A 27315-nucleotide genomic window follows, 5' to 3' on the forward strand; every position below is an offset into this window, starting at 1 on the left:
TTTCCATTCGGATCATTGCTACAATATCGTGGGTAAGTTCTATGGGTGGATAAATACCATGGGTGGATGCCACTTTCCATTTGAATCATTTCTCCCCCCTTAAGAAGCAATGGTCCCCATTGGTTGAAGTTCCCTCCTGAGAAGTCTTTATTGAATATAAAGAGGCATTGAAGAGTAGGATTTTGTGTGGTTGACCCATGACTATGATGAATGAATATATGAGGATAAAGATACCCTATAATGCTCGTGACCAATTATGATACTGATAGTGTGCGGCCTAGAAAATGGACTTGGATGAAGCATGGGTTTGTGGATGACCCATAACCATGACAAACAAATATCTGAGGATAGAGATACCATGTAATGCTTTTGACCAACTGTGATACTGACAGTGTGCGTCTTAGGAAATGGACTCTGATGAAAAGGGTTTTGTGTTGTTGACCCATAACCTTGGGTTTGTGGGTGACCCATTGATCCTTGTCAGTCTACTTGGTCAAAGTATGGTGGCTTATTTAGTACATTCTCCTATCCAATTATATGTTGTAAAGGCTTCTTCAAATTACTCATATTTCAATTGTTGTAATAAAGCAACAGCCTCTCTAATAAAATCAATTTAAATTATGTCATCATCATCATGGGGAAAATCATTTGGGCCCTCAAAAGGATTGGTTCCTAGAGAAATCAACTATGGTGAAAGGATTTTCAAGTGAGAAGATATTCAACATGTACATTATCCATCATTGTAACCACTTATCATCATTAGATCCTGAGCTCATTCAATGACTGTATTACTGGACTTGAACTCTTCTTCAATATTTTTGTCTCAACTCATCTGTCTAAGGGATTGAGGGCTTGGATGGCATCCCTCTCATGATCATGTCAATCAACTTCCAGCCGATTTCATATGACGAATAAAACTAATTTTGTGATTTATGCCTTATCAAAATATCCCACTATCCTCTTTTCAACATCCACACTTGACTTATGAAGCTTAAAACAAGGAGCTTTGCTCTCTTGACTTCCTTTTTAAGAAATCAGAACCAATTTTCCTTTTTTTTTTTCGCCATCTAAATTGTTTTTAGTTTTAGATCAAATTTGACAAAAGTGGTCGATGCATTCTTACAATTCTAACCCTATCAAAAATTTCTTTGTTCTTTCTCTGGACATATTGTATGGTATAATTAGCACATGAATCTGTCAGGGTATTTTTAGCTCTTTCCAGAACAAATTTTAAAACCATTGATGCCCGATTACGAGTAGAAATTCCAAGAGGAAAAAGTGGTGGTTCCTTTGAAGAACAAACTACTAGTGTCAAACAAGAAATAAGGTCATCTAAATCCATGTTGAAAACAAGCATAGCCATAGTCATCACAATTCCAACTATAGCACTCGGAGTTGGAGTTAAGAAAAGAACGCAAATGACAAAAAACTGCCACGGAGACCATTCGTGCAAGTTCACTTACAGGTGTGATAAGCTTAAGGTATTTTGATAAAAGTTTTCTACCTTTGGAAAGAGAAACCAGGTGTAGAAAAACGAGGTCGTATTTTGGAGATAACCCGATTGGATGGCCACCCTCTACTCCAATAGGATCAACTAAGTGCCGAGAAGTTGCTAATCCTTCCAAAAATTAATATCGCCTTATTTTTAATTGGGCCCCACTATATTATAGTTGAGATACTTGAAAAAATCAATCAATAGCATCCACATCAAGAAGAACACACAACCCATCCTCAATAACAATCCTTGCCGCCAACATTGGTTCCTAATCAAGGGGTCTTTCAGTGCCCTTTGATTCATCTACATTATCACCTAATGCATTTGGTGTTGAAGGAGTGTCCACTTCCAGAAGAACAAAATGGAACTCTTCCAAGTGCCTCTACCTGAAGATAAGCATGTGGCTCTGCTACAAATTTTTTTCAAGGTGATAATTCACGTAGAGAATATGGTGAAAATTGACTTTTTCCTCAAGAACCAGTAGCATTCTTTTCTTGAATGACTTGATGATAATAATCATCGACATAGGGATCATTGGTGTGAGTTATAGCAAGTTGCATGTGTTGAGCTCTGAAACTACATCTCTCCTACACATTTTCCTAGACTTTTTCCCCTCATGAGTACCTCATAAGCTATCAGAGATCATTGCATATTGATTCTAAAAGAGCATTTAAGTGGTTTTCTAACTATGTTTTTGTGTTTTCTATTTGAATTAGATTTTTCTCATTAGCTGCGGAATGCAACCACTTTCTGCAGCTGATTCAACTTTCCGCAGCCGTTTTTGTTGATCTCTATATTACAGGTGTCATCAAGCAAAACAAGGCACATGGGAAGTCCTAGAATGATTTGGACATGGATCAGGTCCTATTGGTTTAGCCGGATTCATGAAGGAAAGCCGTGGTCAAACGGTGGTCAAACAAAGGAGTCCTACGGCAACAGGTCTCTGTTTTTCAACACGTGAAGGGTCTGAGGCCATTCCTAGATCTCTGGGTTCATTTTGACAACTGTAGACTACCTCCATGACGCAAATACAACAACCATCTTTTGATAGATTGAATGATCTTGGCACCCATCATGCTAAACCCACGGATGCTATCTTTTTACATGTCCTCTGTTGAAGATGTTTCATGAGAAAACAATTATGTAATTTTTCTTATACATAACGCGTTTGCAAATGCATGTAGAGTTAGTTTTTTATGTCGTTTTGCTATTCGTCATTGTACTGTGTCGTGAACTGGACCTGCTGTTGTAACGAGAGGAGTCTTCCTCTATTTTGAAATACAATAGAACTCTATTTTATATGACTGTGTGAGCATAATTCCAGACTGATAACATGTTGACCAAGGTCGTGCAGAGGGCCCCTGCACGCTGAGGTTTTGTTTTCTTTATTGCTGTACAGTTTTATGTATTGTTTCCTTATTTCCATTGTACATATTTCATAATTCGTTCACCTGTGTATATTTCATAAGATAGTCATGGTGTTAACATTACAGTCATGTACATATTTTTTCAAGTATTGTATATTGTTGCTAACACTGATCAATGTGTGTGTTTCAGTATAGGCTAGGTTCGGGCATTTTCATACAATTTTTACGATAACTAGTGACATGAGATTAGCCTTCCTGCGGACTTTGCTTTTCTTAGCTTTTCAATTACAGTTATGCTTTGATTTCACTTTTATTCATTTTCTTTGTCAGTTAGTTTAGATATCAAATTCCTAATATCATTGACGTTATCTCCAGAGCCATAGCTTAGACTACTTGGCGAGCTACCAGACTATGAATGATGTGATTTGGTTTTAGCTTTATTTTTCTGCATTTAGATATCAAATTCCTCATATCATTGACACTATCTCCAGGGCCATAGCTTAGACTACTTGGCGAGCTATCGGACTATGAATGATGTGATTGATTTTAACTTTATTTTTCTGCAATTAGATATCAATTCCTAATATTATTGACGTTATCTCCAGAGCCATAGCTTAGACTACTTAGAGAGCTATCGGACTATAAATGAAGTGAATTGATTTTACTTTTATTAGTTTGCAGTTTTTGATTTGTTTGAGTGCAGTAGCTTAATTTTTATTTTTGTATTTAGATAAGCAGTAGAGATAGTGATCTCATGATCAGTAGTTCATTATTTGTTTGACTTGAATAGCAACATATTTCATTCTTGTTCAAGTATTAATTTCATCGTTAGTATGTTTTAAGACCTTATGAAGTGTTAAGCTCTGGAAATCATTATAGAGAACATAATTTCCTTAAAATCTATACCCAAAATTGCCTTCTAAAAATATTCTTAAAACTTAGGAATAGGATTATCATTTGCATTAGGAGAAAAACCAAGATAAAACCCCCAAAAACAAGATAAAATTGATAAAAAGTAAGAAAGAGGTTGTCTTGCGCATATAGTGCGCCACACTTCATCAGTTTACGACTCCCGGATTGAAAATTAATGTAGCAATTTAGGACATACTAAATTGATTAAACATTTTGGCGCCATTGCCGGGGAAGTTTAACTAGGTAGCCGATCTCTTAAAAAAAAAAAAAGAAAGGGAAAAATTGATAACTTCTTGAAGTATGCTCTCCTCTTGCACCTAGCGTGATCTGGAGGATTAGAAAAGAGAGTTATTAGTTCAATAATTTCTTGATTATGCTCTCTTCTTGCACCTAGTGTGACCTGGAAGATCAGAAAGAGAATTATTAGCCCGATTTAAAAATTAAAAAAAGGATAAAAAAATGACATGCATAGAGCAAGAGATTCTAGGGGAAGGTTTATAGCTAGGGCCAAAAGTTCGATTTTCACAACTCCAGCTACTTCAAGGCAAAGACAAGATACACCTCCATCATCTCTAACTCATACTCCCAACCTTAGGATTCCTGGAATCCAAGGAACAACAGCCGAATTAGGAGACTCTTCCACATTATCCATTAAATCTGATCTAGCAGAAGAACCTTTCTTCGCTTCTACAACGAAACATATTGTAATCAAAGAAGTAGAATCACCTGAAGAAGAGGAGGGAGAAACTCTTCTTCGTTCACCATTAATAGAAAACCCAGAGGACTTTGAGGACTCTGAGGAAACTATCATGACAGAGGAAGTAGTAAATGGATTTGGGGGAGGGGTTCGAGGTAGAGGAAGAGAAAATAATGGAGGAGGTAGAGGTAACAATGGGGGAAATAGGGATGGAGATAACTCATTTGGATTCCCTATAGCCGATGAGAAAACTCATACAACAATGAAAAACATTTCACCATCTGTCCTCCCAAACTTTTATGGGTTACGAAGTGAGGATCCTGAAACATTGCTATTTGAGTTTGAAGTCTTGTGCCGAACCTATGACTATATGGAAGACTCTCAAAAACTCAAATTGTTTCCTTCAACATTGAAAGGAGCTGCTTTGAAATGGTTCATGGGATTAGTCACTCAATCTATTAGGACTTGAAATGATATGAAACAAACATTTTTGGATAGATACCTGGATTATTGTATGCCTACCAATCATAAGGATGAGGTATTCAAGATGATGCAAAAAGAAGATGAAAACTTGGAGGATTTACTTGAAAGATTTCAATACAACCTAAAGAGAGCAAAAATGAGTAATTTAGATGAGGAAACCTTGAAGGCCCTTCTACTAAAATCCATTAGAGATGAATGGATAGATATTTTAAACATGATGGGGAAGGGAGATATTTCTCAACTTCCACTTCATGACATAGCAGAACTATGTGTCCATCTCTCAATGGGAAAATCTATAACTGGGAAAGGGCCAAGAGATCCTTCTCTTATTAGAGAAAACAAATCTGCAACTGGATCAGTAAGTAGGGCAGAGATTGGTAATATGCTTGATGAGTTCAAAATTGATATTCTAGGGAGCCTTAGTGAACAACTAGACACCCTTAAAATACAAAACAAGCAGAAATCATAAGTTGATGCCCTGGCCATCTTTTTTCCAAAATGTAGAAAGAAACATGCTCTAAGGGAATGCCCCTTGGAGGCAAAAGTTGTAGAAACATGTATGATTTGCTCAGAAACCCATGAGACCAAGGATTGTCCTTCAGTTCCTGGGCTCAAAGCTGTCTTTCAGGAAGATCCAAATTTAGTAGAGTCCCTTTGTTTTGTTTCAAGAAGACCATGGCAGGGGCAACAAAATCAAGGATTTAACAATCTTATGAACTTTCAGCTCTCGCCAAACTGGAATTCTTGGCAACAACCTTGGCCCCAACCTCAAAATCCATACCAATCATGGGCACAAGGGATGAAAAATCCTTATGGGAGATTTGCTGAATTTGCTCAATATCCTCCATCTTTTCCAAATCAACAAAATCCACCAATTCCAAACCAAAACCCTCAACTTTCATTACCATTCCCAAAACAACAACCTTCTCAACAAAATCCAAATTCTCAACTTTTGCTTCCATTTCAACAAAAGACAAACCAACTACCAGCCCAGCCATTACCAAATCCCAACAACAAAAATCTTTAGAATGCTTACATGGTAGAAGGACAACAATTTCCTACCTATATCATTGTTCCTCTTAATGATATTCAACTCAGATCTGGTAGAGTTTTAGAAAAACCTTCTATAGATGTTCAAGAGCAAGGTACTTCTGAGGAGGATTATATTAAAGTCAATAAAGGTTCTGAGGAAGCATCTCTTCAAAACCCAATCATTCAAAAAGAAAAAGAAAAAGAGTCAACCCCCACAACTCCTATAGTTGAGCAACCTACATCTTCATCCACGCCTCCTTTCCCTAAAAGATTACAAATTGACAAAGGGGTGGAGAAACAAATCTTGTTGCCTGACTATGATTTTCTAGATGAATTAAAGAATGTCTGTATCAAGATTCCCTTGCTACAAGCCATTAGAGAGATTCATATTCTAGCAAAAACAATAAAGGAGGTGAGTCTTAAAAGACCAGGAAGGAAACCAAGAGATACAAGAAGAATCCACCTGGTAGGAAAAATTGCAGATATCATGATGGGAAAAATTACCATGCAGAAGTATGTAGATCCAGGTAGTCCAATTGTCAAAACACATATAAATGGGATAGAAATTCCAAACACTTTGATTGACTTAGGGGCTGCTATCAACATTATGAGTAGACAAACTATGGAACAACTTAAACTTCCTAATCTTCTTTTTACACCCACTTTACTGCAACTTGCAGATAGATCAATAATCAAACCAGATGGTGTACTAGAAGATATTTCAGTCTCCTTAGATTCTTGGGAATATCCCGTGGATTTCATGATTTTAACTCCCAAGATTAATTTAGGAGGGCATCCACTCATCTTAGGAAGACCTTGGCTAGCCACAGTTGATGCTTTCATTAGTTGTAGATCCAGAGATATGTACATTTATGATGGTAGTTCAACAAAGAAATTCAATCTGTATCCTCCAGGAAAGGCAATTACAGAAGTAGGAGACAATGAATGGGTCAGTGATGAAGATATTATACAACCTGTCTTTACTGTTTCTGAAATTAGTGAAGATAGTCAAATTCTGAAAACATTAGAAAATTTTGAAACATCTTGAGAATATGACCACACACAATTTCAGTTAGATTCTGATATTGAATATCTATCATCAAGACAAATGTCTCTTTACTCTATGGAAGAGTTTGGTAGCTCTACCATTGATATTTTTCCAGGAAAAACACTGAATATCAACAAAAATTTAGAAAAGTCACAACAGGAAGAGCTAACCAAAATCTTGCAAAAACATTCTACTACATTTGCATGGGAGTATACTAATATGAAAGGTATTGATCCTAAGACTTGCATCCATCATATCTATATCGAGGAAAACAGTAGACCAATCAGACAACCTCAGAGAAGGATGAATCCAAATCTTAGGGAGATAGTGAAAGAAGAGCTCCAAAAACTACTCAATGTAAATTTCATTTACCTAGTTTCAGATAGCCGATGGGTTTCTCCTTTGGTTATAGTACCCAAAAAGAATGGTAAATTGAGGGTATGCATTGATTACAGGGAATTGAATAAAGAAACTTTGAAGGATCACTTTCCCTTGCCCTTTATCGATCAAGTATTAGATACATTAGCAGGAAAAAAGTATTTTTCATTTCTGGATGGTTTTAGTGGTTATAATCAAATTCAGGTAGCACCTGAAGATCAGGATAAGACCACATTTACCTATTGTTGAGTCTTGAAATTGTCATTCATTTCCATTACACTTTCACTATTATGTCCATTATATCACCTCCATTTCACTACAATGTCACCACATTCATCCCACTTTCATTATCATTGGGCCACCTTTATGTTTTTTCAATCTTTATTATTTCTAAGCCTTTTAAGTGAATTTGTGGTTAAACATTAGAAAATAATGTGCATATGCTTATACCTAACAAATGGGTTGAGGTTGTTGACATGTGTAGGTTGAAAGGAGACTTCTAGAAGACCCTTGTGTGGCACTCTAAGGCCAAATTCGAATTTGGTTGGAAAGAATCATGGGATCATGAGGATATGTGTCACATCTCCTAATTGTATTGTAACTCTAAAAAGACATGTGTCTTATCAGTTCCTATTTTGATTAGGACTCTAGAGGGAGAGATTCATGGATTCTCATTAATGAGATGGCTCTCATCTTTTTGTATAAATAGGAGATCTCTCTCCTTCATTTGTTAGTCTTTAGTTCCTAGTTCTTAAGTTTGTAGTTCTTCCTTGATGGCTTTTGAAAGCTTTGGAGAACTTTGTTGTACTTTGTACTTTTGAAGAAATTGAATAAAGTTTTGATGTTCTCAACATGGAAGGAGATGTGAAGTAGATGTCATGGAGCATATTAGGATGTAAGGTAGAGTAGATTTCATTTTGTAAATATTGCTTTGATTTGATTATGTTATTTGATTGCTTTCAAGTTTGATAGATTAGATTTTTCATTCATGCAAGTGTGTTCAATTTTGCTTTGATTTCATAGGTGGCAGAGGGCCCCTGCCTTGTATAGTTGTCATTTAATTTTGCATTTTATTTCACCATGTATATTAGCTGTACATAACAAAGCTTTTTGATTACTGTTGTTTTACATTTTTCTCATGTATATTAGCTGTACATAACAAGTTGTTTTGATTACTGTTGTTTTACATTTTTCTCATGTATATTAGCTGTACATAAATTGCTTTCAAGTTGATTGTAGATTAGTGATGCACATAGCCTTTTAATGAACTAATGACGTGATAGAATCATCTTGTCCTTTTGCTGAAGCAGCAAAGATACTGGGTCTCATAGTCATTAGCTCATTATTTGGTTATTGCATTTTATTTTGATTGAACTAATTGTATATTTACACTTTGTTTAAACACTAACTCCATCAATAACATGTTTTAAGTTCTTTTGAAGTGCTAAGTTTCGGAAATTACCATTAGGGACATAGGCCTTGTCTTGAAATCTTTATCCATACTTGTCCTTTAAAAGTATTCTTAAGACCTTAGAATAGGATTTCCATTTGCATTAAACACTTTAGAAAACCAACAAGAACAAAACCCCAAAAACAACATAAACTATAAAACAACGAAGTAAGAGAAAGGTTAACTAAGCACATATGGTGCACCACACTTCATCAGTTTACGATACCCGGATTGGTAATTTATGTAGAGCAATTTAAGACATTAAATTGACTAGACACCTATCCATGGGGAAATTTTTCTTATCGAGTGCTTCCTTTTGGATTATGTAATGCACCTGCAACATTCCAAAGAGCAGTACTAGGAATTTTTTCTGATATAATCCATGATTGTGTAGAGGTTTATATGGATGATTTTACAGTTTATGGTAACTCGTTTGAAGAGGCATTAGAAAATTTGGAAAAAGTCCTTATAAGGTGTAAAGAAACAAACCTTTCACTAAGCCATGAAAAATGCTTTATGATGTTTACTGAAGGTATTGTTTTGGGACATCATATTTCAGGGGATGGGATTAAAGTTGATAGATCAAAAGTTGAAGTCATCTCCAAGTTGCCTATTCCAAATTGTCAAAAAAATGTTAGAAGTTTTTTGGGATTCACTGGATATTATAGAAGATTTATAGAAAACTTCACTAAAATAGCATCTCCACTCTTCAAATTTATTACAAAAGACTATGAATTCAAATGGGATCCTGATTGTCAATCAACATTTGAAACTTTGAAAACATGAATATCTAAAGCGCCTATCTTGAGAGGACCAAATTGGACACTTCCTTTCCATATTTCTACAGATGCTTTAGATACAACACTAGGGGCTGTATTGGGACAAAAAGATTTAGTTCCTTATGCCATTTACTATACCAGTAAAAATTTAACTCCTATGGAATTGAACTATACTGCGACTGAAAAAGAGTTCTTAGTTGTTCATGCAATCAATAAGTTTAGACATTATATAACAGGATACAAAACTTTTATTCATACTGATCATTCTGCAATTAGATATCTAATGAACAAACCCATTACTAATGGAAAAGTTACAAGATGGCTCTTACTTTTACAAGAATTCAATATTACTGTGTTAGATAGACCAGGGAAACAAAACACAGTAGTTGATATCTTGTCTAGGATTCAGAATACTAAAGAAGATTTTCCTGTAGAGGACAAGTTTCCTGATGAATATTTATTTGCAGTAACTAATAAGACTCCTTGGTATGCAGATATAGCTAAATATTTGGTTACAGGGAAACTACCTCCACATTTATTTCCTGGTGAAAGAAGAAAGATTATTCAGGAGAGTTCAAAATATTCATGGGTTTCTGTCAAGCGGAAAGAGTCGATTGTGCGGACACAACCAACCTCCCTAGGAGCCTAAGACTCTCTAGTGACAAACAAGAGCAATCCTTCTCTAAACATGCATTTACTATATAAGAAATCAAGTGTTTAGATCCTACCTGTAATCCAACGCTGTTGTAGCAGTCCAGCTCCTCTGATCCGGATGAGCTCCTCCTTCACTTTGAAACCTGCATACACTAACAATCAAACGATTAAATAGCACTTGATAATCTCATAGAATAAAACATATTTAACACATAGACCAAGGAGTACATGAAACAACTCATAAATAACAAGTTATTGAGAAGAATGGACTCATTTGCATTAATAGGTAACAAAAGGAACAAATACAACCTGAGCCTTGGTGTTGTGCAAGTCCCTCCCAGGGTCCATCAAGAGTTCTCCTTTACTTTGACAAAGCTCACCCACTTCCAAATAGAACAAGCAAAGATGGCAATCTCTCCTCACAAGCTTCTAAATGGGAGTCCTAATTCCTGCAGCATTTACCCTTAGAAATGTATAGCTTTCAACCTCCTCTCCTTCTGGCCCAATGCCTGTATTTATAGTGCTCAAGAGGAAGTTAATCAGGTCCACCATCAATGGGATAATCCCCTCTTTGGATGGGATAGCTCCCCTATTGATGGGATAAGTTCCTCTTTGGTAGGAGTGCATGAACCATCTGGAGGCGCTCAATACACGTCGAACAACCTTCTAGAATGCTCTAGAAATGACCACAAGTGACTTTTTAAAGATGAAACTTGCGCATTTTAACCTTTTCAGGGGGACGCACCTGCACCTTTACATACAGAGTGTCCAAAGACGCAGTTTTTGTGAACATTGGGTGCGTCCCCGCAGGTAAGGTTGAGAGAACCTGCGTCCCCAGAGATAAATACATTTAGAAAGACTTTCTCTCTTTTTTGGAGTTTGACATGGGAAGCAGAGGCATAAGACTTGCCTAAGAGGGTAGCATGACTGTTGATAGAGTCATCCTAACTGTAAATGGTCATGGTGACATTTTTTAGTGTAACAGATTGCCCCCTAAAGTGCGAAGCCTGAAATAGATTAGGGTTTTGTATTATCTAGGAAGGGTGAAGCGCTTTATCATTTCAAGGATTATCTCGTGGAGAGCCTTGTCAGAACCTGCAATTTTCAACACAAAATACATGTATAAGATTATATCATCACTGAGGTAGGCATTCCCATACTCAGATTAAAACTTTAACTAACAGACTAACTACTCTGATACAGGAATGATCTTGCAGTACATCATAATCATAGACTTTTGTAGACACAGTATGGGCGCAGCCATCTGTTTATGATTAGTCTACTTAGATAATGAATACAAAACTCCTCGCAGCCTAGATGGTGGAAACTAGATCCAGGGTCTTCATTTCTACTTCTCAAATTGGTACGATTCTAGCCATGCGAATAAATGAGTTGATGTCGAACATGGTAGAAACCGCTTGATTACCAGTCGATGATGTAAACTGTTAACAAGCGTGAGAGAGACCACCAGTAATGTCAATGGTTCTCAAAGTACCCAGTACAATCCATGAGATGTGAATGAATGAGTTGATGTCGAACATTTCACGGAATCCTTTGATCGAAAGTCAATGATGTAAACTGACGTCAAAGGCGAGAAACCTGCCATTGATGCATGCAGACTTCAAGGTACTGACGATTTCTAAGTCAACTCTCTAGCTAATGTGTTGATGTCGATAGAAAGCGACCTGTTGCAGGCAAGCCTGCAACACGAAATCATTGTTCAAGTTGAAGAAATGTTGTTGTAAGGACTGACTCAAGGATGGTCAAACGGATGACAAGTATTTTGCAGTTGAAAGTTTTGCTTGCAGACCTCTTGAACACATAACGACACGACAGATGGCTTGGTGATGAATAATTCAAAGTTAATCCACCGAACCCGGTTAAAGACTTTCAAAGGGGTTTGATCAACTGTGAGGTAAAGGATTTCCCAACCCAGGTGAATGAAAAAGTGTCGTGTTCAAGAGTGGTAATAAAGTTTCTTCTGAGACAAAAGGTGACAAATAGGCTCATTCTTCTCTCTTTTCCCCCACCATTTCTGGCAAGTACCTCTTTATTTTTAACAAGCTTGAGGAGGATAACATATGCTTGATTATAAGCTCATCCTTCGGATGAGTCCAACCTAGTTTTGATTCGAACCCTAGGAAGGAGTGGTTCGTTCCTATTTGTAATTGAACAGGTCCTTTACTGTGAAATGTTTAACGAGCCCAATATAGGAGAAACTCGGCGTTTTTCAATTTTAGAGAGTCTGAAAAACTTAAGAAGACTCCAGGTTGAACTTTTTCGTAAATTTGTGTCCCCCAAGCCCGAAAAAGTATAAAATAATACTCGGGAGAACCGCTTGATCTTGCGACCAAGGAGTACTTTCATGATTAGTGTCTCTGACCTGAAAAGTAAAAAGCGATCAAGGACACGTCGTTTTATTTCCGTATCGAGTTTGAAACGACAAAAACCCGACAATATTTTCCTGTTTTTACGGTCAGAAAAGAGCTATAAGGGGACCGTCTTTTAATTCCATTTTAACGAGTGTAAAAGAAACGCTCGGCAATCTTTTCATGTTTTGAGAGTTTGAAAAGGGCTTAAAAGAGAACTCCAAGGTTTTCACTTTTTCGTAAGTTTTAACGAGTTTGAAAAAGTGATAAAAATGTACTCATGGTTTTCATTTTTTCGTAAGTTTTAATGAGTTTGAAAAAATGATAAAAATGTACTCATATGGCCGACTTTCAATTTAATTTACGAGCAGGAAAAGACGGAAAGAACTCGGCATTTTCATTTGTTTTACGAGAATGAAAGATAGCAAAATAATCTCGGTATTTTCATGAGTTTAACGAGTCTTGAAAATAACTGAAATTGACTCGAAATAGGTTTCATTTTTACAAAAGCTTGAAACGAAGAAAAACTATGCTTCAAAGTAGTTTCATTTTTACACAAGCTTGAAACAGAGAGAAAACTGTGCTTGATGCCCCCTAAGCATAAATGTTAGAGCGCATGCCCCCCCAGCTTCATTTCATTCAACCAAATAATACTCGGGAGAACCGCTTGATCTTGCGACCAAGGAGTACTTTCATGATTAGTGTCTCTGACCTGAAAAGTAAAAAGCGATCAAGGACACATCGTTTTATTTCCGTATCGAGTTTGAAACGACAAAAACCCGACAATCTTTTCATGTTTTTACAGTCAGAAAAGAGCTATAAGGGGACCGTCTTTTAATTCCATTTTAACGAGTGTAAAAGAAACGCTCGGCAATCTTTTCATGTTTTGAGAGTCTGAAAAGGGCTTAAAAGAGAACTCCAAGGTTTTCACTTTTTCGTAAGTTTTAACGAGTTTGAAAAAGTGATAAAAATGTACTCATGGTTTTCATTTTTTCGTAAGTTTTAATGAGTTTGAAAAAATGATAAAAATGTACTCATATGGCCGACTTTCAATTTAATTTACGAGCAGGAAAAGATGGAAAGAACTCGGCATTTTCATTTGTTTTACGAGAATGAAAGATAGCAAAATAATCTCGGTATTTTCATGAGTTTAACGAGTCTTGAAAATAACTGAAATTGACTCGAAATAGGTTTCATTTTTACAAAAGCTTGAAACGAAGAAAAACTATGCTTCAAAGTAGTTTCATTTTTACACAAGCTTGAAACAGAGAGAAAACTGTGCTTGATGCCCCCTAAGCATAACTGTTAGAGCGCATGCCCCCCCAGCTTCATTTCATTCAACCAGTTGGATGAAATGAAGGTTCAGTTACGAGATCATTTGAAAGACTCAACCTAAAACTGTAAGAAAATTATGCAAAAAACTGAAATAACTAACCTAAATATACAACTTAACATTTATGAGATCTAGTCAAACTCGCGACTCAATTAGAGGAGGATTTGTTTCATTTTTTAACGAGCTTGACACAGGAAAAGAACTATGCTCGGATTTGGTTTCATGTTTACGCAAGCTTGAAACGAAAAACTATGCTTGTTATAAGTTCACATGCCCCCATCATAATGACGCAAATCAAGGTACATGCCCCCCAAGCTTCATTGCATTCAATGAGGTGGATGGAATGAAGCTTTACTTTCAAGATCTTGGAAAGACTTGTGGGAGCTGTTTCATTTTTTAGTGAGGTTGACACAGGAAAAGAACTATCCTCAAAATCCTTGTTTCATTTTTTAAACGAGCTTGACACAAGATAAGGAACTGTGCTCATAACTACTCTCTACAATCTACCTAACAAAAACTCTACCTAAAAATCCTTGATTCATTTTTTAACGAGCTTGACACAAGATAAGGAACTGTGCTCTAAAATCCTTGATTCATTTTTTAACGAGCTTGACACAAGACAAGGAACTATGCTCTACAATCTACCTACTTAACCTACCCTTGTTTCATTTTTTAACGAGCTTGACACAAGACAAGGAACTATGCTCAAGAAGTTCGCATGCCCCTAGTATAATGATGCAAAGCGAGTTACATGCCCCCCAGGCTTCATTGCATTCAACCGGCTGGATGAAATGAAGGTTTACTTTCAATATTTAATTTGAAAAGGGAGTTGTTTCATTTTTAAGGAGGTTGACACAAGAAAAGAACTATCCTCATACCTGATTCATTTTTTAACGAGGTTGACTCAGTAACAGGAACTATCCTCAAACCTGATTCATTTTTTAACGAGGTTGACTCAGTAACAGGAACTATCCTCAAACCTGATTCATTTTTTAACGAGGTTGACTCAGTAACAGGAACTATCCTCAAAACCCTACTTTCTAACTATCTACCTACATAACCTAAAATCTACCTGATTCATTTTTTAATGAGGTTGACTCAGTAAAAGAACTATCCTCATGCACACTGTTTCGTTTTTTAACGAGGTCGACACAGTAAAAGGAACTTTCCTCGTACACACTGATTCATTTGTTAACGAGGTCGACACAGTAAAAGGAACTTTCCTCGATGCAGCATGTTTCATTTTTTAACGAGGTTGGTACAGGAAAAAACTATCCTCGCTACATCCAGTTTCATTTTTTAACGAGGTTGAGGCGGGAACAAACTATCCTCACACACATTGATTCATTTTTTAACGAGGTTGACACAGTAAAAGAAACTTTCCTCACACTGCTTGTTTCATTTTTTAACGAGGTTGATACAAGAAAAAATTATCCTCGTAACACTGATCATGGCTTCCAACTGGAAGAAAGACATGTCAATGGACACACCTTGATCATGGCTTCCAAGAGATCTTCATCAGAAGGAAGAATACTTCTCTGGAAGGAACACATGTCAAGGGACTCAAAAGGGATAAGAACATCGTGTTCAAGTAATCCCATAGAGTTTTCCATGTCAATTACCGGATCTAACTCAACAGTGAGAGGCTCACTTTCATCGGTAACTGAAAACATGGGACCAGTTGCCACATAATTAACCCGTGGCAGGGTAGATACCACTTTAGAATCAGGAACATTTAGGGGTTTCATATTATTGGTAGTTGAGACAAGACTAGGGAACGAAAGTTGGTCTACAGTCACAATATTTCCATTGTGAGGGAAAGACATCACGCGAAAGAGTGTCGATACGACAGCTTTCATTGCATAAACATAGTCTCGCCCAAGGAGTAAATTGAAATCCAAGGGACCTCGAACTACCATAAGATCAATACAGACAGTTTTACCTTCCAAGGTAATTGAAAACTTAGGAAGGATCCCTAAAGGTTCACTAATGGTTCTGTTAAAAGCTTTCAGATTCTGCGTAATAGGCGCAAGCGGAGGGGAACCCAAAGCTTTCCAAACAGTTGAGGATAAAATACTGACAGAAGCACCTTCATCTACCTGTGTACGATGTATGTCCCTACCCCCAGCCTTGACAATGATTTGGAAAGGGATGGAGGAAGGAAGACGAGGTTCTATCAGTCTATTCCAATCAAAGGAAAAGACCTCAGTACTTGGAGGGGGTTCTGTATGAACAGGTGAAATGCCCCCCGGCATAGAAGAATCTGATGTAACAAGAAGAACCTGAGCGGTATGAAGTTCACTCTCTGAAGGGAAAGTGGGATCGACCGAATGTGAAATTGAATCGACCACTTGACCAACTAATGGATCATCAACCTGAGTGACATGAGTTTCATTCTCCAATGGAAGAGTGTGATTGACTATACTTGAATTTAGATCAATCACTCCGTCAGTTGACGGTAGGTTGGGAGAAAGTTCACGGTAACCAGTTGGAAATTCTTGCTGTGGAACAGTAAGTTTTTCCAACAATGTTGAGGCTTCATCCATGTGAGGGCAAATGTGAGTTTGATGACTCCCTTTGCATAACTTACAAGGAAACCTAACTTTACCCTTTTTCCCAGAAACCTGACTATCACTGGTTGATGGATCAATGGAAAGTTGATGAGATTTTTCTGACCATACTTCCAAGACATTTGGAATACCAGGACAATTGACAAGGAAGTGGTCACCCTTACAAAGCCTGCAAGGGTATTTGGGTTTACGATGCATGTCGGAGTTTTCCTCAACACAACTAACACTTACAGCCATGGTTGGTTGGTTGACCTCTTTCTTATCTTGCTTCTTCTTCTTCTTCTTCTTCTTCCCTTTCTTCTTCTTCTTAGCCTCCTGGTTACTAGCATCAAGGCTTTTACCAGGCGAAGAGGAAGAAATGGAGGAAGAAAAATTAGGCGAAGAAGGTAAAGGGTCAACAGAAGGTTGGTGATGTTGAGATGGTGAACTCTGTTGAGGTGAAGCATCCGGTTGAGATGGAACAATTGGAGTACTTTGGGCCAACGAAGTTGAAAATAACCATATCGGTAATCCTATTGTAAATCCAGGTAATGACAAAGTAGCCATATAAGGAGGACCAACATTTCCAAAGTAAGGAAAAGTACTAGGATTCTCATTGGGAGGGGTTCCTAGGTTGATAAATTCCGGAACATTTGCCATTATATTCAACTTCAGTGAATTTTATTAACAATTTAAAACTAAAATTAACAATTCACAATTCACACTTAACAACTAAAATTCACAATTCACACCTATGGTCTCTAAAAGTAAAAACAAACAAATTAACACGCGCTATCAAATCTAGGAGTCAAACCACACACAAACAGTAGCCTTCCGGACCGAAAACACTAGTTGGTGATGAAATCCAACATCGCCGAATTCAGTACAGAAGTGGTGGGCGGAACAGTTACCCCGGCAACCTGCTTAATGAATAGACTGGACCAAGTTCCTCCACTTTAACCGTCTCGAGTGAAGTGAACCCCCCAGAAAATCCAAGTGAGTCTAGCCGACGTCTGCTCCAGGTACAGTGGGATCTTCCCTCCACCGTCACCTTGGGTAGAACCCTAAAGATAATGGTCACTAAGGTTACCAACAGCAACAAATGCACCTGGGGGAACAGTCTACACTCCGACAGCACTTAAGGGCAGAGTATCAAGCTCAATCCCCTTGCCGGTTCCTTGACAATAATCCAAGGTTTACCGACAAGTGACCCCTGGCTCCTCAACAATGGTTAATTCGAGGTTTACCATTTGTAATACGTGCGTGTCTGGCGTCGTTCCCAACGAGGGAGGATTGATCCCCTCACTGGTTCGGACACGAGCTCGTGCTTCTCCTTTAAGAGGAGCTTTCCCAGAGTACAAATGAAACAATTGGATTTATCCTACCACAAGATGAGCTACTTGTTTGGTTTTGCTGTCTTGGAGAGTTAATTACTCTCCTACTCCAAGACACTAGCCTAAGCTATGTTGGTGTATCAGAGCCCTAGAAATGTAAAAATTACTAGATGAATTTTAATTAAGCGCTGTGTTATTAAGGCTGTTATTACTCAAATGGGTAAATGGAGATGAAACCAATGGTGTTATGACCCAACTCAACTGAATGCAATCGAATATGATAATGTAATCTTTTCAATTCGATGAATCCTAACTAAAGTAAGGAGAGAGTTTCCATTCACTTCCAACAATGCAAAAAATTGATCACTAAGAGAAAATTCAACAAATTCTCTAATGCACTCATTTTATCAAGAAAAACTAATGCAAATCAATTCCAAACCATTTTTGTCATTTTTTATTTTTGTGTAAATTCAAATCAAAGAAAGCTGATCTAAATCTACGATTGATTTTTCAGAATGTAAACTATGCAATGGTAATCTAAGCACAATTCACTTGAAAAGTATGCAAATGTAATCTATGCACATTTTTCATTAATATTCTGAAAATGAGAATTCTAATTATGCAAACGTGATCTATGCAAGAGAATTCTCAAACACAAGATGATTCTAATGTGATCTAAGAACCAATCAAGTGCAAGTTGAGAAAATTGGGTGAGAGTTCCAAAGATCAAAAAATAAAAACACTCAGAGGCGATTAACACTCATACACAATTTAGCCCCCCCCCCCGGCGAATGAGGGGGAATTTTTTTTGCAAAAACAAAAGCAAAAAGATGCAAAATTGTGAAAATACTGAGACAAACCTCCAAGTAATGACCAAAGGAAATCAAATCAAGAATTTCTCAAGAAAGAGACTCAAAACACCCAATTGATGAAAGCTTAGGGTAGAAATGCCAATGAAACAAGCTTAGGTGAAGATCTTTGACAAGAGACTAATGGATCTGGGTGGTAAAAACTAAGAAAAAGCAAAATCTAAGAGAAAAAATGCAAAAAAATGGAATTTTCTCAAATTTTAGCAGGGGACGCAGGCAACCCGTTAAGACAGGTGCGGGCCCGCTCTGTGCACACAGCGATAGTGCGTCCAGGGACGCACTGTGCAATACTCAGAGGGTGCGTCCTACTGGAAAATTCAAGAAAAACTAAAATAAATCTAACCCTAAGCTAACCCACCCAAAGACAAAGTCACAGAGCCAAAAACCAGAAAAATAAACCAATTTTCTCAGAGCAAAGTTCATACAAAGGAAAAGACTTTCACATCAATGGATCCCCAGCGGAGTCGCCAATTTGTCAAGCGGAAAGAGTCGATTGTGCGGACACAACCAACCTCCCTAGGAGCCTAAGACTCTCTAGTGACAAACAAGACAAACAAGAGCAATCCTTCTCTAAACATGCATTTACTATATAAGAAATCAAGTGTTTAGATCCTACCTGTAATCCAACGCTGTTGTAGCAGTCCAGCTCCTCTGATCCGGATGAGCTCCTCCTTCACTTTGAAACCTGCATACACTAACAATCAAACGATTAAATAGCACTTGATAATCTCATAGAATAAAACATATTTAACACATAGACCAAGGAGTACATGAAACAACTCATAAATAACAAGTTATTGAGAAGAATGGACTCATTTGCATTAATAGGTAACAAAAGGAACAAATACAACCTGAGCCTTGGTGTTGTGCAAGTCCCTCCCAGGGTCCATCAAGAGTTCTCCTTTACTTTGACAAAGCTCACCCACTTCCAAATAGAACAAGCAAAGATGGCAATCTCTCCTCACAAGCTTCTAAATGGGAGTCCTAATTCCTGCAGCATTTACCCTTAGAAATGTATAGCTTTCAACCTCCTCTCCTTCTGGCCCAATGCCTGTATTTATAGTGCTCAAGAGGAAGTTAATCAGGTCCGCCATCAATGGGATAATCCCCTCTTTGGATGGGATAGCTCCCCTATTGATGGGATAAGTTCCTCTTTGGTAGGAGTGCATGAACCATCTGGAGGCGCTCAATACACGTCGAACAACCTTCTAGAATGCTCTAGAAATGACCACAAGTGACTTTTTAAAGATGAAACTTGCGCATTTTAACCTTTTCAGGGGGACGCACCTGCACCTTTACATACAGAGCGTCCAAAGACGCAGTTTTTGTGAACATTGGGTGCGTCCCCGCAAGTAAGGTTGAGAGAACCTGCGTCCCCAGAGATAAATACATTTAGAAAGACTTTCTCTCTTTTTTGGAGTTTGACATGGGAAGCAGAGGCATAAGACTTGCCTAAGAGGGTAGCATGACTGTTGATAGAGTCATCCTAACTGTAAATGGTCATGGTGACATTTTTTAGTGTAACGGTTTCTAACGAATTGTTCAAAATAGGGCCAGACTTTGTGATCAGAAGATGTGTTAGGGAAGATGAAATGCCTGATATTCTCAAAGTATGCCATGATGAACCATGCGGCAGACACTTTGCTGACAAAAGGATAGTCTATAAAATCCTCTCTTTAGAATATTATTGGCGATCCCTCTTCAAAGATGCAAAACAATATGTCAAAAGGTGTGACAGCTGCCAAAGAGTAGGAAAACTTACCCTCTCAAATGAAATGCCATTGCAGCCACAGGTACTCATCGAACACTTTGAAAAATGGACTTTAGATTTTATTGGACCTATTAACCCACCATCTAAACAAAGAAAGTATATATTGGTATGTACTGATTATGTCACTAAATGGGTAGAAGCCAAAGCATTATTTTTTGCTACTGAGCATGCAGTTGTTAGTTTTCTTTATGAGGACATTTTTACTCGCTTTGGTGTTCCAAGAGAAATTGTGACAAATCAGGGAGGACAATTCACATCCAAACTGGGGGAGAAGCTGATGGAAGAGTACAAGGTCAAGCACAAAAAATCTACTCCTTACCATCCACAAGCAAATGGTCAAGTGGAGTCTACAAATAAAGTTCTTGAAGGCATCATTACCAAGATTGTTCATCTACACAGAAGAGATTGGGCAGAAAGGCTTCCTGAAGCCTTATGGGCCTACAGAATTACATGGAGGAATACAACAGGACATTCTCCCTATGAACTTGTTTATGGGAAAGAAGTCCTACTGCCCATTGAGTTCCAAGTCAAAACTTTCAATATGGCAGTTCAGTTGGGAATGGATCTATTAGAAGCCCAAAAGCATAGAATGGAGCAGTTGAATGAGCTAGATGAGATCAGACAAGAAGCAATCCTAAGAACTGATCTAGTTCAATATCAAAGAGCTAAGTGGCATGACAAATACATCAAAGAGAAAAAGTTCCAAGAAGGAGATTGGGCATTGCTATTTGATTCCAAGTTTAAAGATTTCAAAAGAAAATTTCAGACTCATTGGCTTGGGCCATATGAGATTGACAAAATCTTTAGCAATGGAGTGGTAAGAATCAAAACCATTGATGAATATCAAACTCCTCTTATTGTAAATGGCCACAGATTAAAGATCTATCATAAGCCACTCTCAAAAGAGGAATTTGTCAAAATCTTTCAAGATAGTTCTGCAATAAGGCTGGTGAAGAAGAATCCTTCTTCTCCACCAGCCTAGTCTTTGTTTTTTTGTTTTTTTTTTTTTTTAAATAGAATAAAATAAAATAAAATTATATTCTATAAGCTTGAAAACCAATCACTAATTGACAGTCCTATACAGAAAATACAGGGCGAAAATAAAAAACTTCTAATGCCATATATTTTCCAAAAAAAATCTTTTCTCATTGTATTCATAGTTTCATGTCATTTCACTTCATTTTACTTCACTCCATTTTCATTTCATTTCATTTCATCATCTCATTTCGCCTATACAATTCCTTGCATTTTTCTTATATCATTCACTCAGTCATTATTCATTTCCATCCATCTCCATTCAGTCATATGTTCACTGTGTCAGCTTCCGCAACTGAATTCAGTTTCTGCAGCTAGAAACTGATTCCGCAGCCAATTGATTGATTATGCAGCTAACACTCTGTTATTCAGCACTGACAGTTAGATGTTAGCCAAATGATGATGAGAACCAAGTGCAAGTATGACAAAGGAAAATATTTTGAAGCTATAAAGCACCTAAAGCACCAACAGGAAGCAGCTAATCAAAGGTTAATGGACGAAAGTGGCAAAAAATTCCAAGGTATGAGCAAGATTTATTTCAAATAGCATTTTAAAACGCACACTCTATATAGTTATGAAACCATGGCTCCATTATATATAATGATTAGCATTTTATAGCCTCCATAACCGCTCCATAACCTTTACATGTTTTCTCCATGCAACTTGCATTAATTTTTAATGGCCTCAAGATCCGCCTCTAAATTTAACTCGTGTTTATTTGTACATTGCAATTCCACTTGCTGAACCGGGTAATTATGAAGACGTAATCTATTTGATCACGGCTCTGTCCTGCCGCACATTTCGCAGCCATTTTGAGAGTGTGCTCACGCTTATTCCGCAGGCGTCTATTTCAAAAGCTAAGCTCACTCTATTCCCATACTATCTCGTTTGTTATTTCCGGTCTGTTTACACTCCCGTGAAATCATTCTCATTACCTGTTCTCTGCTCTTTCGTTTACAATTACTGGTTTTTCTCCACAAACCTTTGCCATTCCCTCGCTAACACAGCCACTTCACCTCCGTCAATCCATTATTCACTCAAATGTATTTTAAGGTAGGAGATAGGAATGGGTCTTTTGCTAAGAGCAGAACCAGAAGGGCCCAAATTCATGAAGGGGTATCCCCAAGATTCATGGATTTGCCAATGCGAGAGATGTACTCGAATTGGTTACCCGACCTCTACGATGTAATGAAAAAATAGATTGAAAAACATATTAAGGAAGGCACGGTGGCTACGGTTCATCCAAAAATTCAGAGGCTACAACAAAGGAATTACGAAGACTTTTGCGAGGTCTTTTAATGGTGTGAAAGTTGAGGTTGGAGACCTTAAATTTTCAGTCACAGAGGCATCTATCCCTGCAGCAACGGAACTCCCACAGGAGGGGGAATGGTGGTTCAAAAACAAAAGATTTGATGAGAGGGCCTGGAGGGTTATCCTACGCAATCCAGGGATGAATATAACCATTTTCAAACATGGAATCCCTGTCTCTGCAGAAAAGTGGGCCAGTCTATTATTGATAATCCAAAAATTTATTACATGTGAGGGACGGTTCGGGTCCATGTATATGTACCACACCCAGTTGCTAATGAATTTTCTAGAAAATCAAACTATCAATTTGCCTTACTTTTTATTGAATAGTCTGAAAAAGATGTTCATAACTGTCCAAAAGAATCTAGAGGACATAGAACCCCACCTATATCATCACGGCCTTGTGAAAATTTTGATAGAAAAACAGTTAAAGGAAAAGAAGGACTCCTGGGAATAGTTTTTCGTTAGAAACTTCTTTCAAGATCCACCTGAAACACCTGAGAGTAGCTCAACAAGGAAAAGTAGGAGAAAGAAAAAAAGTGTGAAAATTCAGGACATTCCTACTAACATAGTTAAAGAAACTAATAAGGAAGAAAAGCTGCCAGAAAGTAGGAGGAAAGAACTGAGCATAGGAAGCAAAGGAAATTAAAGGGGAAAAGAAGCATTGAAGCAGTGTATCAAACCCCAGAAACTTCCTCAGAAGAGGACCACCAAATACTTTATGAAAGACTAGTTCATCTTCAGGAACAATCAGCTGCAGCAAAGAGGAAAGGGAAAGAAAAACAGAGTGTGGAGAAAGAAGACACTAGCTCACAAAATTTAAGGAGGAGCTCTAGACTTAAAGGAAAACTGAGGAAAGTACAAACTAAAGGGCCCCACTTCATTGATTTAGGAGGGTAAATACCAGAACAACCTCCAGCAATCCCTCCTGGTCGTGGCCCACACCATACTCCTATTCGTCAGCCAGATTTTGAGATGAGTCATTCTCAGCCAGATCTTGAGATCAGTCCTTCTCAGCCAGATCTTGAGATCAGTCCTTCTCAACCAGATTTTGGGAACAACCCAAGGAAGACAACACCTGAGATAGATCCAACCTAGCAAGAAATGTATGATTATATTGAAACATTGGAGAAAATTGCCACATATCAAGGCACTTCATCTACCCAGCCTAATACAGCCCAAGAAGCTCAAATTCAATCACTAAAACAAGAAGTTTTTGAGTTGGAGGTCCTAAATAGACACATCAAAAGAGAAAATGAAACATTGAAAGAACATGGCAGGTTAGATAAGATTATTCATGAAAACACCATGTTGCATATTGGGCTATGGCAGAAGAAAAATAGAAAATTGAAGAAAAAGAACGGGAGGTTGAGTAGAGCTCTCATCAACCTTAAATTCAAGTGTCTAATGAGGAAGCCGAGGATGACAGTGGTCCCAAGAAACAAGAAAAGAAGGCTGGATGTGTTGGCAGAGGTCTCAAAACGCATGAACTGAAAGGAGGATGGTCAAAGTTTTGGTTGCATGGGGACATGCAACACCTTCATAGTGGGGGTATGTTGAGCTCTGAAACTACATCTCTCCTACACATTTTCCTAGACATTTTCCCCTCACCAGTACCTCATAAGCTATCAGAGATCATTGCATATTGATTCTAAAAGAGAATTTAAGTGGTTTTCTAACTATGTTTTTATGTTTGCTATTTGAATTAGATTTTTCCCATTAGCTGCGGAATGCAGCCACTTTCCGCAGTTGTTTTTGTTGATATCTATATTACAAGTGTCATCAAGCAAAACAAGGCACGTGGGTAGTCCAGGAATGATCTGGACATGGATCAGGTCCTATTGGTTTAGCCAGATTCATGAAGGAAAGCCGTGGTCAAACAGTGGTCAAACAAAGGAGTCCTATGGCAACATGTCTCTATTTTTCAACACGTGAAGGGTTCGAGGCCGATCCTAGATCTCTGGGTTCATTTTGACAGCTATAGACTACCTCCACGATGCAAATCCAACAGCCATCTTTTGATAGATTGAATGATCTTGGCAACCATCATGCTAAACCCATGGATGCTGTCTTTTTACGTGTCCTCTGTTGAAGGTGTTTCATGAGAAAACAGTTATGTAATTTTCCTTATAAATAATGCGTTTGCAAACGCATGTAGAGTTAGTTTTTGATGTCGTTTTGCTGTTAGTCATTGTACTGTGCCGTGAACTGGACCTGCTGTTGTAACGAGAGGAGTCTTCCTCTGTTTTGCAATACAATAGAACTCTGTTTTATATGACTGTGTGAGCATAATTCCAGACTGATAACGTGTTGACCAAGGCCGTGCAGAGGGCCCCTGCACGCTGAGGTTTTGTTTTCTTTATTGTTGTACAGTTTTATGTATTGTTTCCTTATTTCCATTGTACATATTTCATAATTCGTTCACCTGTGTATATTTCATAAGATAGTCATGGTGTTAACATTACAGTCCTGTACATGATTTTTCAAGTATTGTATATTGTTGCTAACACTGATCAGTGTGTGTTTCAGGATAGGCTAGGCCCAGGCATTTTCATACAATTTTTATGATAACTAGTGACATGAGATTAGCCTTTCTGCTGACTTTGCTTTTCTTAGTTTTTCAATTACAGTTATGCTTTGATTTCAGTTTTATTCATTTTCTTTGTCAATTAGTTTAGATATCAAATTCCTCATATCATTGACGTTATCTCTAGAGCCATAGCTTAGACTACTTGGCGAGCTATCGGACTATGAATGATGTGATTTGATTTTAGCTTTATTTTTTTGCAATTAGATATCAAATTCATCGTATCATTGACGTTATCTCTAGAGCCATAGCTTAGACTACCTGGCGAGCTATCAGACTATGAATGATGTGATTTGATTTTAACTTTATTTTTCTGCAATTAGATATCAATTCCTCAGATTATTGACGTTATCTCCAGAGCCATAACTTAGACTACTTATCGGAATATAAATGAAGTGAATTGATTTTACTTTTATTAGTTTGCAGTTTTTGATTCGTTTGAGTGCAGTAGCTTAATTTTTCTTTCTGTATTTAGATAATCAGTAGAGATAGTGATCTCATGATCAGTAGTTCATTATTTGTTTGATTTGAATAGCAGCATATTTCATTCTTGTTCAAGTATTAATTTCATCGTTAGTATGTTTTAAGACCTTCTGAAGTGTTAAGTTCTAGAAATCATTATAGAGGACATAATTGCCTTAAAATCTGTACCCAAACTTGCCTTCTAAAAATATTCTTAAAACTTAGGAATAGGATTATCATTTGCATTAGGAGACAAACCAAGATAAAACCCCCAAAAACAAGATAAAATTGATAAAAAGTAAGAAAGAGGCTGTCTTGCACATATAGTGCACCACACTTCATCAGTTTACGACTCTCGGATTGATAATTAATGTAGCAATTTAGGACATACTAAATTGACGAAACAACATGCGAACAATGCTCTCAATTTCTTCTGCAAACATATACTTTGATTGGAACTATGGAAAAACATTATTAGGCCTACTTTACTTCCTATTTGTATCTGAATTTTGTTGTTTATTACGTTTATTTTTATTTCCATGTTGTCGAGACTTACTACGTTGATCCCTAAAATCACCACCCAAAAATTCCTTATTGTATCTCTACATGGTTGGTGAAGGAGGATGTGAATTGAATACTTGTTGTGTTGGCACATGAGGAAAACGAGTAAAACCACTCAACATTGCTTGAAATATTTTTGGCTGCAACAATGCCTATGCTTGTGTAGGCAACATAACGTTGGGTTGGGGCATTTGGTTATGCATCATATTAGTCATAATCCTCAATTTCCCTCCTAGCCGCATATTACAATGATTCAACTAGTGGCCTTACTAAGGTAAACCACGCATTATATGACCTGAAGAGTGGTATTGAGGCACCCGTCCTCCATATTGGATCACAAAATGTATAATTCCTCCAAAATGATGTTGGGGTCTATGAAAATGTGACATTTGAGGTGGTTCAAACAAGGCAACTTGTGATGCTTGACAAGGATAAGACCCATGACGTGGTTGCTTTTGTAAAACTTGTGAGTGCAGTGGAGGATATGAACTAAATGATTACTGAAGAAATTTTGTATCCCATCCCCACTATTGTGGAGGATATGATGGGTGCTTATAAAGTGGTTTTGGCTCTGGTGCTCTCACTGGAGAATGTTTTTCTTGTTGCCACCATTTTCTTCCTTCATGTTCAATATCAACATCTAATATCTGTTGATCCAACCAATTGGAAACATCTTCTTCTCGAAACCATTCAGGGGATTCTCTAGCTCCAAATCCAAAGTCTCCAATAACTATTGTTAAACATTGCTAAACATATCCTTAATGATTTAAATCCTTACACTCCCAATCTAACAACTTCTTACCAAACATGCCATAAATATATGTCAAAGCCGTGGTTCCCAT

General features: G+C 37.5%; 1 pseudogene; it reads right to left on the reverse strand.

Moving 5' to 3' along the window:
- Positions 1-1084: 1084 nt before the first annotated feature.
- On the reverse strand, positions 1085-27315 carry LOC149255538 (protein PAT1 homolog; annotated as a pseudogene).

The sequence above is a fragment of the Pinus tabuliformis genome, chromosome 7, assembly GCF_031772625.1.
Source record: "Pinus tabuliformis cultivar Carrire ecotype Pingquan chromosome 7, CPIR1, whole genome shotgun sequence".
In the NCBI taxonomy this organism is placed as follows: Eukaryota; Viridiplantae; Streptophyta; class Pinopsida; order Pinales; family Pinaceae; genus Pinus; species Pinus tabuliformis.